This window comes from Tupaia chinensis, unplaced genomic scaffold, assembly GCF_000334495.1.
Source record: "Tupaia chinensis unplaced genomic scaffold, TupChi_1.0 Scaffold000569_1, whole genome shotgun sequence".
Classification (NCBI taxonomy): Eukaryota; Metazoa; Chordata; class Mammalia; order Scandentia; family Tupaiidae; genus Tupaia; species Tupaia belangeri.
The window spans coordinates 1,671,649-1,681,639 of NW_006160083.1; the positions used below are offsets into that span (position 1 = coordinate 1,671,649).

The 9,991-nt window shown below is 41.0% G+C and overlaps 1 protein-coding gene across 2 annotated transcripts in view; it reads right to left on the reverse strand.

The window, feature by feature from the left end:
- Positions 1 to 9,991, reverse strand: part of SYNPR (synaptoporin) — a 356,658-nt gene that overhangs the window by 58,802 nt on the left and 287,865 nt on the right. The window lies entirely within an intron of this gene.

Below are 9,991 nucleotides of genomic sequence, written 5' to 3' on the forward strand. Positions count from 1 at the left end.
TTTTCTATGGATTTTTTGAAGACCTCTCATATCTCTCTCACTTTTTTTTTTCTCTTCTCCCCAGTGACCATCCCCATTTTACAGACAGGAAAAATTGGACTTTGTTATCTTGAAAAAAAACAATGAAAAATTATGCAGTTGGCACTGGGAGACGAACATAAAACTTAAATTTTCTGATACCCAGCTATAAGTTCTTTAACTTACAACTCCAATTCTATTTCTAAAATTTCAAAACTCCCAATTCTCCTTTATGCTTCATTTGACAAGAATTTATTGAAGCCTTGGGCCAGTCATTAGAGACCTTAAGAAGGGAAGACAGCGAGCTGTGGGAACGTTAAAGAAGATGATTGACAATGTTGAAGACGATAAACCCTGTCTGTCACTTCTGTTTTATTGTTTTTTCCTTTTATTTTTTAAATTGCGCTTGAAGCATGATATCTTGTGATGCTATTTAGGGTGATGACGGTGAGTTCACTTGTATTTACTGTTTTAAAAATATTATTATTTTTTTATACATTCACTTGCTATATGTCCTTTAGCTTCTAAAGAGAATTTACCCAACATGAAATACACATCAGACCAGTCCAGATGAGAATACAATACACATTACCATGAACAGGTAATAAGCTATTTCTGTGCACCACAAATATCTTTCTTCTCTATTTTTCTCCCCAATTTCCTTCCCTACCCTCTTCCCCTCTCCTACCCTCCTTCCACACTGTCTCCAGGGCCCATAACTATTTTCAATGCTTTTATGCCCTCCGGTTTTTCAGTCTTTACCATAAAGTACAGACAGTCGGTATATAATAAATGCCACGCACTGCTTAACATTTATCAAGCATGTAGTAATAGGCCAGGTATATGCCAACTGCCTTTACATATTATCATAGTTAAACCTTCAAGCTTGATGGAGAGATTACTGTTAACTGTTGGGCCCTCATTAAAATTCTCCAAGCTCTTGCTCTTAACTTTCCAATAAAGAAAATATAATACTGTTAATTGCTTTTATCAGTCACACCCTTGCTCACTTCTTACACCATTGCTAGCTTTTCCACTGGCCTTCGAGCAGCTGACTCTCTCTCAGTTGTCACTTTTGCTTATTTCTCAATGGCAAAGTGACCATCGGATGATTGTATGGGGAATGTCACTATTTGTTCCACTGCTCCCTGGGGTTACAGACGATCTCAGACTGCTTCTCGAGACTCACACTGAACAGAGCAAGGTTTTTGTTTATGCCACCGGTACTTTACAAGACATGTATTTATGCCATAGTCAAAATCTAGAGAGAAATTCTGTCTTCACTGGTTTAAGATCTAATTGGGGTAGAAAAGCAGAAGAGTTCAAGATGGCAATTGAGAAAAGGCCTGGGAAATTGGCTCATTGTGGTGACAACTGAGAGGAGGATCCAACAATTAGACTCCAGTTGCTTATGTGGGAAATAATTTTGAAGTCTTTAGCCTGCAAAGGGAAATGGGGAAAGTTTATTTGAAATGCAACACTCACTCATTGGAAGTTGGCAAGGATTAGTATGAAGGGCTTTCAAAAGGCTGGTGAATGGTAGGTTTGAATTTCAAAACCTTTTTTTGCACCAAAATACATTTGTACTTTAAGTCCATTTTTTCCATAAACTTTTGAAATTCCCTCATGTATTTGGGATGACTGTGTTGAGAAACATGGTCATTACGAGATGCTATCCAGTATCAAGGCAAGCAGAAATGGAAAACAACCCAGTATGCAAATATCTTCTGGGAGGTCTCAGATATTCTAATGATGCTGCTTGTCCTGTGAAGGTCAGTGGACATAGAAATGAGGATCAACCCTATACTCTCACCTGCTGGATCTAAGAAATGACCCCTGGCTTTCATATTTGCAGGTAAATGGCGTTGTTTGGGCAGTCAGAATCATATCTCCAGACATTTCTGTTCTAAGCTGTTTTGTGAATCAAAACCAGTCTCATCTCCAAGCCTTGCCACAACAACATACTTAGGGTCAACAGGGGACGTAGTGGTTAAGGCACTGGACTCCTGTGTGGCTGGCCATGGTTTGAATTCTGGACCCAGCAACTTGAAACTCATGCTAGGTGTGTGTGCATGCATGCTCAAAATCCAGAGAGGAGATCGGAGGAGAAGGAATTGCTGTGTGGTATCCCCCCAGGAGGTGATTTCTTGCTTTTTGTTTCTGTCTCTCCGGTAAGTGCATGTGCCTTACAGCAAAAATCTCTCTTAAAAAAAAAAAAAAAAAAAAAAAAAAACACAAAAAACAAAACACAAACAAAAAAACCCATACATTTACTAAGATTTTTTTTTTTTCAGAAAAATAAAAACTAAGTAAAAAAAACAAAATGCTGTACTACTGCTTTTAAATACAATAGGGGCATTTTTATCTGATTTGGTTATATTAAGTGTCTTAAAATTTATTGACTCCAAGGAGCAGCAGTTGGCATAATGGCTGGACTCCTACGTAGTCGATGGGGGTTTGAGTCCCAGACCCAGTGGCTTAAACTCATGCTGGTCACGTATGTGTGTGTACCCAAGATCCAGAGAGGAAAATGGCAGCAGAGAAGGGATTGTGGTGTGGCTATACCTCCTTGGGGGGGGTGGTTGATTTCTTGCCTTCTGTCTCTCTGTTTCTCTGTCTTTCTGGCAAGTGCATACACCCTATAGCAAAAACCTCTCCAGAATAAAGAAAAAAGTTTATTGACTCAATAGGAGGAACATTCCATTATTTTTTGTTCTCTCTCTGTTACTATATTTATATGTATATATATATGTATATATGTATAGTGTGTATATACACACTATATATATATACACACACACACACACACATACACACTTAAAGGAGAGTAGGAATAAATATAGAGAACATGGACGTGAGCTAGACATCAGAAAATATGACCAAGGTTACTATAAACAGTACTCTTTTCTGCACTATTAATTGTATTCATACATATGAAGATAAGTTTGGAAAGTTACTGTCCTGTGTTCACCCCTCATCAGCATGTGGCTCCCATCTCCATATGCCACAAAGATAATTTTCTGATTCATTAAAAGTATATTGTGCTGTTAAGAATATTCCCAAATTTCATTTTTCTTCACAATTTGTATTTTTGTAGATAGGCATCTCAAAATGAAAATATAGACTCCAGGGGCCAGTCCCGTGGAGCTAGATCCCATGTAACTGCCTGTGGGACTCAAGCTACAGCCCTAGCAGCTTGAAAAACATGCCAGGAGTGTGTGCGTGCTCCAAGCCCGAACAGGATGGAGAAATGGAGAAGGGATTGTGGCATGACCACATCCCTTTGAAAGGCACTTTCTCTTTCTCCCTCTCTCTTGCTCTTTGTCTCTGATAAATGCAAGCATCCTCTGGCAATTGAAAAAAAAAAAAGAAAAGAAAAATGTAGACTCCAGGGTGATTAAAAAGAAACAGTTCAGTGGATGCCAGGGTATGGTCTGGAATGGAATTATAAAAACCCTTATAAATGGCTCACAAAGTGGCATTGCCATGCTCATTAAGCTATGATTTATTAATTTTTATTTCTTCAAATAGAATTTGAGTAATAGAGATCTCAGACTACCTTTGCATTGTCAAATTCAAGTAGATAATGAGGTTACTATCTGTATTTCAGGAAAAATCCTCTCTTCTCTTGTCTTCTCTGATTTGTGGCACTCTACCCAAATGAACTCTGAAACAGAGTTTGAGTTCATTTCTTAAGAAAAATGGATCAGCAGTTGGCAGAATGGCTATGTCACTGGACTCCCATGTAGTCAATTGTAGTCGACTGCAGTTTAAGTCCTGGACCCGGCGGCTTAACTCATGCCTGGTTCGTGTGCGTGTATGTCCAAGATCCTAAGAAGAGAATGGAGGAGAAGGGATTGTGGGGTGGCCATCCCCCCTGCGGGGGTGACTTCTCACTTTCAGTCTCTTTGTCTCTCTCTTTCTGGCGAGGGCACGCACCCTACAGCAAAAACCTCTTAAAAAAGAAAAAAAATCTTGAATGTCCAGCTGACAACTACTTATCTGTCCATTTTATTTGGTTAGTATGGAAATGTTTCATGAGTGAATAATTTAAAGAACTTGATGAAAATATATTTATAATATTCAAAAACATACAGGTACCTTGAGGGAGGGCGGCAGAAATCTGAACTGATCTTTGGTTTAGAATTTAGGTCAAACTGATTTGATTGATTAATTGGGTCAAAACATGTCAATCGTGAAGCCAGCAGATGGAATGGTAGTTACATCACTGGACTCCCACATGGCTGATCGTGGTTTGAGTCCCTGACCTGATGGCTTGAAAATCACACCAGGCCTATGTGCGTGTATGCCCAAGATCCTAGGAGGATAATGGAGAAGGGACTGTCATGTGGCCATCCCCCCTGGGGAGGTGATTTCTTGTTTTCCTCTCACTATCTTTGTCTATGTCTGTCTCTGCCAAGTGCATGTACCCTAGGGCAAAAACCTCTGAAAAAACAAAAACAAGAAAAAAATTGCTGATTGTAAGAAATCAGTTGATATAGGAATGTTTAGAGGAGGGAAATGCAAGCGTTCTAATAATTTCAGTCCCGGTATTAACAACTTCAAAAATTGAAATTAAGCATAGTTGTTGTTGTTGTTTAATTTGGCCAGAGAGGGACAGAGTGAGAGCGAGAAAGAGAGAAGAGAGGAAAAGTGAGAAAGCAAGCCTCCAGGTCTAGGACTTGAACCGTGGTTGGCCGTGTGGGAGTCCAATGCCCTTAACCACCACACCACCTGCTGGCCTCAAATTAAACATAGTTTTTAATCTACTGTTTACTGCCTAATTAAAAAAATACTATATAGCTTATTTGAAAATTATTTTTCCTAGTAATAGAGCATGTATGTGAGCATATGATAGTGTGAGAGAGAGGAAGAGAGATGAGCACCTTCCGCAAGGTCCGGTCACACTGTAATTACCCTTTTTTAGTCCTCCAGCCCATTAACTCTTGGACACTTGCCTGTATGTCCTTTGTGTTTCAGGCTTACTAGGCTGGGGATTTGAACCATCATTTGTGTGTGTGTGTGTGTGTGTGTGAGAGAGAGAGAGAGAGATCCAGTCTTTCTTAAGCAGAACATTGTCACTATGCTGTGGAGCTGGCCCCTTAGCTTACTTTTGATTTTTAAAAAATTTTTAAAAAGAATCATTTGTTTTCTTTTGTTATTATTATTTATTTTTTAATCTGACCAGGGATAGACAGACAGAGAGAGGCAAGGTGAGAAAGCTATGTCATCTTGGACAAATCTTATGACTTTTTGAGTCTTGGCTTTCTCATCTGAGAAATGGAAGAAATAAAAGAATTTGTACCTTATAGGTTGGCCAGCTGGCTGGCTGGCTTTCTTTCTTTTTAAAAATGTGGTTCAAATAAGATAATGGAATGTGTTGTATTTATCATTGTGTTTAAGTTTAATTGGCAATTACATATGCTATTAATATGTGAGCTGCAAAGAGTTACCAAAGTTCAAAATTTAAGTTGTATACCTAATTATGAAAGTTGATTTTTTTTTTGAGAGGTTTTTGCCGTAGGGCAGGTGTGCTTGCCAGACAGACAGAGAGACAAAAAGTGAGAAATCACCCCCCAGGGGGCATGGCCACGCCTCAATCCCTTCATTCTCCTCTCGGGATCTTGGGTACGCACGCACACGTGCCCAGAATGACTTTTAAGCCACCGGGTCCGGGACTCGAACCACGGTCGACTACATGGGAGTCCAGCGACATAACCATTATGCCAACTGCTGGTCCCACGAAAGTTGATTTTTTAAGAATGTAAATGCTGGGGCTGGACAGTGGCACAGTTGTAAAGCGTGATACACTATGAGCCTGATACACATAGGAAAAATCTGGATTTGTGTCCAGAGATCTCCTGAATACACTGGGCATGTGTGCCAATCATCCAGGGCCAGCTGAAGGGGGGGTGGGGTGGGGATCACAGTGTCAAGACTGTCAGGGGTGCTATTCTTTTGTCAGGGTGCTGTCCAGTTTTGTTTTGTTTGGTTTAATTTGATAGAAGATATCCTCACTGGAGAGAGAGAGAGAAAGAGAGAAAGTGAGAATATATCTCCCATGGGGGGGGGTCATACTGTAATCCCTTCTACTTCTGTTTTTGGGCATACATGCACACACATCAGGCATGTTCTTTCTTTTCTTTTCTTTCTTTCTTTTTTTTTTTTTTTTTTTGGGGGTTTTTGCTTTAGGGTGGCTTCGCTAAAGACTGAGAGAGACAGAAAGCGAGAAATCACCCCCCAGGGGGATGGCCACACCGCAATCCCTTCTCTGCTGCCATTTTCCTCTTGGGATCTTGGGCACACATGCACACACCCCCAGCGTGAGTTTAAGCTACTGGATCCGGGACTTGAACCGTGGTCACTACATGAGAGTCCAGCAACATAGCCATTACACCAACCACTGGTCCCAACACATCAGGTGTGTTTTTCAAGCCTCTGGGACTTGAACCACACAATTGATCTTGTGGGAATTCAGCCACCTTAACCACCCTGCCATGGGCTGACCCACATGCTGTCTATCTCTGTCTCTCTCTCTCTATCCATCCTTCTCACTCATGGAAGATATAAATAAATTTGAAGGGAAAAAAAAACCTTTTTGGTAGATCTCAAAAGACCTGAAAACAGGCATATTTTCTTACTATGCAGCTCTTTTATTTTGGGGCTGGGGAGAGGCTGTTATTAGGTTATTTTCTGCTGTTGCTTGCTCTCATTTGATTCTTCATATAATAACTGGCCTAAGTGAATGCTCAGGATAGGAATCCTTACAGAGCTCTTGCTGGGTAGGAAATTCAATATATATGCCAGATTTTAATGAAGTAAACAGTAATCGCTTCTGTTTATATAACAAAATGCAATCTCCTTTAAGCCACTGAAAAGCTATTGCCCTGTCAAGAGGCTTTGGAATTATAAATTTCCAATTCTTCAGTTATTAATATCACCATAAACATACAAATCCTTCCTGGAAAAAAATGTCTAAGACACAAGAAAACATTGTTCATTTTAGTTAACTAGGAACAGTTGTTAAAACATATTTATCAGCTTGGGATAGAAAAAGTTCCCTTTATTGTCAGCAAATATAATGTCACCCATGTTTCTAGTGCTTTGCCAGTGAGTAGGGGATTAATCATCCTATTTTCAAGTTGTATTTGGAACCTGACATGTAAGAATTCATTTTCTGCACAGCAAGAGAAATCTTTATACAACATAAATCAGAGTAATGTCACTCTTCTGTGTAAAACTCTCCTCCAATGGCTTCCTCTTGCACTTAGGGCCAAATCCAAACCCTTCACCCTGGCCAAGCACAACTAGCATCCCCTGGATCTTTCCCTCTTATGTGCTCTCATCATGCCCACTTGCTGCTTTTTAGGATACGGTCCTCCCTACCCCATGCTCTGCACCCTGCCTTTGAATTCTTAACTATCGTCCATAGCCAGCTTCACCTTTTCATCCAGGTCTCAGCTCAGATGTCACCACCACCTCTAAAAGATCTCCCTGATCACCTAACCTAAAGGATGCGTCCTACCCCTATCCATTCACTATCACATTATCCCACTTTATTGATTTCATTCCTTTGTGCTTATATGACTGTCTGAAATTATCCTGTCTGTTTGTGAGCTGGTGTTTTGTCTGTCTCCCCACTGGTCTGTAAGCAGCAAGAAGGCAAGGATCTTGTATCCCTCTTTATTACTGAGTGCCTGGTTATAGCTGATTCTCAGTAAAGACTTAATAGGTATTTGTTAAATGAGGAAGAAAAGATTGGGGGGGGGTAGGAAGGAAGGATAGATAGATCTCATTAAATTTGTAGAAAACTATTTGTCTGAAAGTTGATCATACCCTTATTTTAGAAATTAATTATAGAATTAAGTTTAATTGTATAAAGAGATGTCACTCCTGTTCTACCAGGGAAAACTTAGACACTGAGAGCTAAAGACATGTGATTAAAGTGTATAGTGAAAGAATCCCAACTTTAGTTTCTTGCTTCTTATCAGGAGACCTTCCACTACTCTGCAGTTCCTGTAAGAAAGAAACTTGCTAGTGGCCCAGAGAAGCCTGTCTGGAGGCTAGAGAGTCATAAGATCATGGAGCAAAAATGGAAGCCATTCTCTGGCTTCCGGGGCTTGCTGGTAAAGCTCAACAAGGAGCACTTGTTAGCTAGGTATTTCCCACAGACCCTGGGTCTCTAAGTAACACCCATGCCTCTCAGTGCAGGCTTTGCTCCAGTGTTACAGCCAGGCAGATCTGGCCCTGCCTCAGTATCATGCTCCAAGCATATGCCTCACTCATTCCTTTATCCATTCATTTCTCTCCTATGTGTCAGGCACTGTGTTAAGGTTGAGGGATACCAATATGGAAATGGTTTCTGCTCTCAGAGTTTTGCTTCTACGAAAAGGCAGACAAATGAATCATCTGTTACAATAAATAGCAATGAGGGTTAAGACCAGGGATGTACAAGAGTTATAAACTGTCCTCAAGGACCAGAGATGGTAGGGAACAGCAGTTGGCATAATGGTTATGACGCTAAACTCCCATGTAGTTGAACGCGGTTCAAGTCCCAGACCCAGTGACTTAAACTCATGCTGGGCACGTGTGTGTGCGTGCCCAAGATCCTGAGAGGAGAATGAAGGAGAAGGGACTGGGGAGTGGCCATCTCCCCTGGGGGGTGATTTCTTGCTTTCTGTCTTCTCTGTCTTTCTGGTGAGTACATTTGACCTATAACAAAAAACCCTCAAAAAAAAATGCTATATAAAAAAAAAAAAAATGGACCAGAGATGGTTTCCTGAGAGAGGTGATATTAAGCAAAATCTGGGTACAAGGAGGAGTTAGTCAAATATAATGATTAGGAAGGGAAAGAAGCAGAAGGTGCTCTAGGCCAGAGGTGATGTGTAAATTGAGGAACTTGTTTTTAGAAAATGGAAAAAAAGTTGGGGTTAGCAGGTGGTGAGGTGGTTAAGGCACTGGACTCTTACAAGGCTGACTCCAGTTCGAGACCCAGACCTGGGGGCTTGAATTAATGCCAGGAATGCATGCCTGTGTGCCCAAAATCCCAAGAGGAGAGTGGAAGAGAAGGGATTGTGGCATAGCCATCTCCCTTGGGGGGGGAGGGGATTGATTTTTCTTTTTCCCTCTCTCTATTTCCAGCAAGCATACATGTCTTATGGCAAAAACCTTAAAAGAGGGGGATCACCATAATGACTTTTTTTTTCTTTTTTTGTAGAGTTTTTTTGCTATAGGGTGCATGCGCTCGCCAGAAAGACAGAGAGAGACAGAGAGGCAGAAAGCGAGAAATCACCCCCTCAGGGGGGATGGTCACACCGCAATCCCTTCTCCTCCATTCTCTTCTTGGGATCTTGGGCACGCACATACGCCTGGTGTGAGTTTAAGCCATCAGGTCCTGTACTCGAACCACAGTCGACTACATGGGAGTCCAGCAACATAGCCATTACGCTAACTGCTAGTTCTGAATGACTTCTATTACAATAATAGTAATACTAAGACCTATTTCATGCCTTTGTGCTGGCCGCTGTCCTGTGTGCTTAATGTGACATATTTCCTTTAGTCTTTACACAGCCCTGAGAGGTATAATCATCACTCTCTCTATTCTATAAACGAGGAAACTGAGGCCAAATGTATAATAGGAAGCCAGTCAAAAACAATTGGTCTGACCAGAGAAAGTTGTTGTTGTTTTTTGTTTTGTTTTTTAAATTTGCTACAGGGTGCATCTACTCACCAGAGAGACAAAAAGATACAGATAGAGGGAGAGTAAGAAGGCACTTTCCAGGGGGAGGATGACCACACTGCAATCCTTTCTCTTCCATCTCCTCTCAGAATTTTGGGCATGCAGGCACACTCACCCAGTCTGTTTTACAAGCTGACAGATCCAAGACTTGCACTGTGTAATTGGCCACATGGGATCCAGCCGCCCTAACCAACCCGCCACTGGCTGGCCCAAGAGAGTTTCTTACTTCACAAA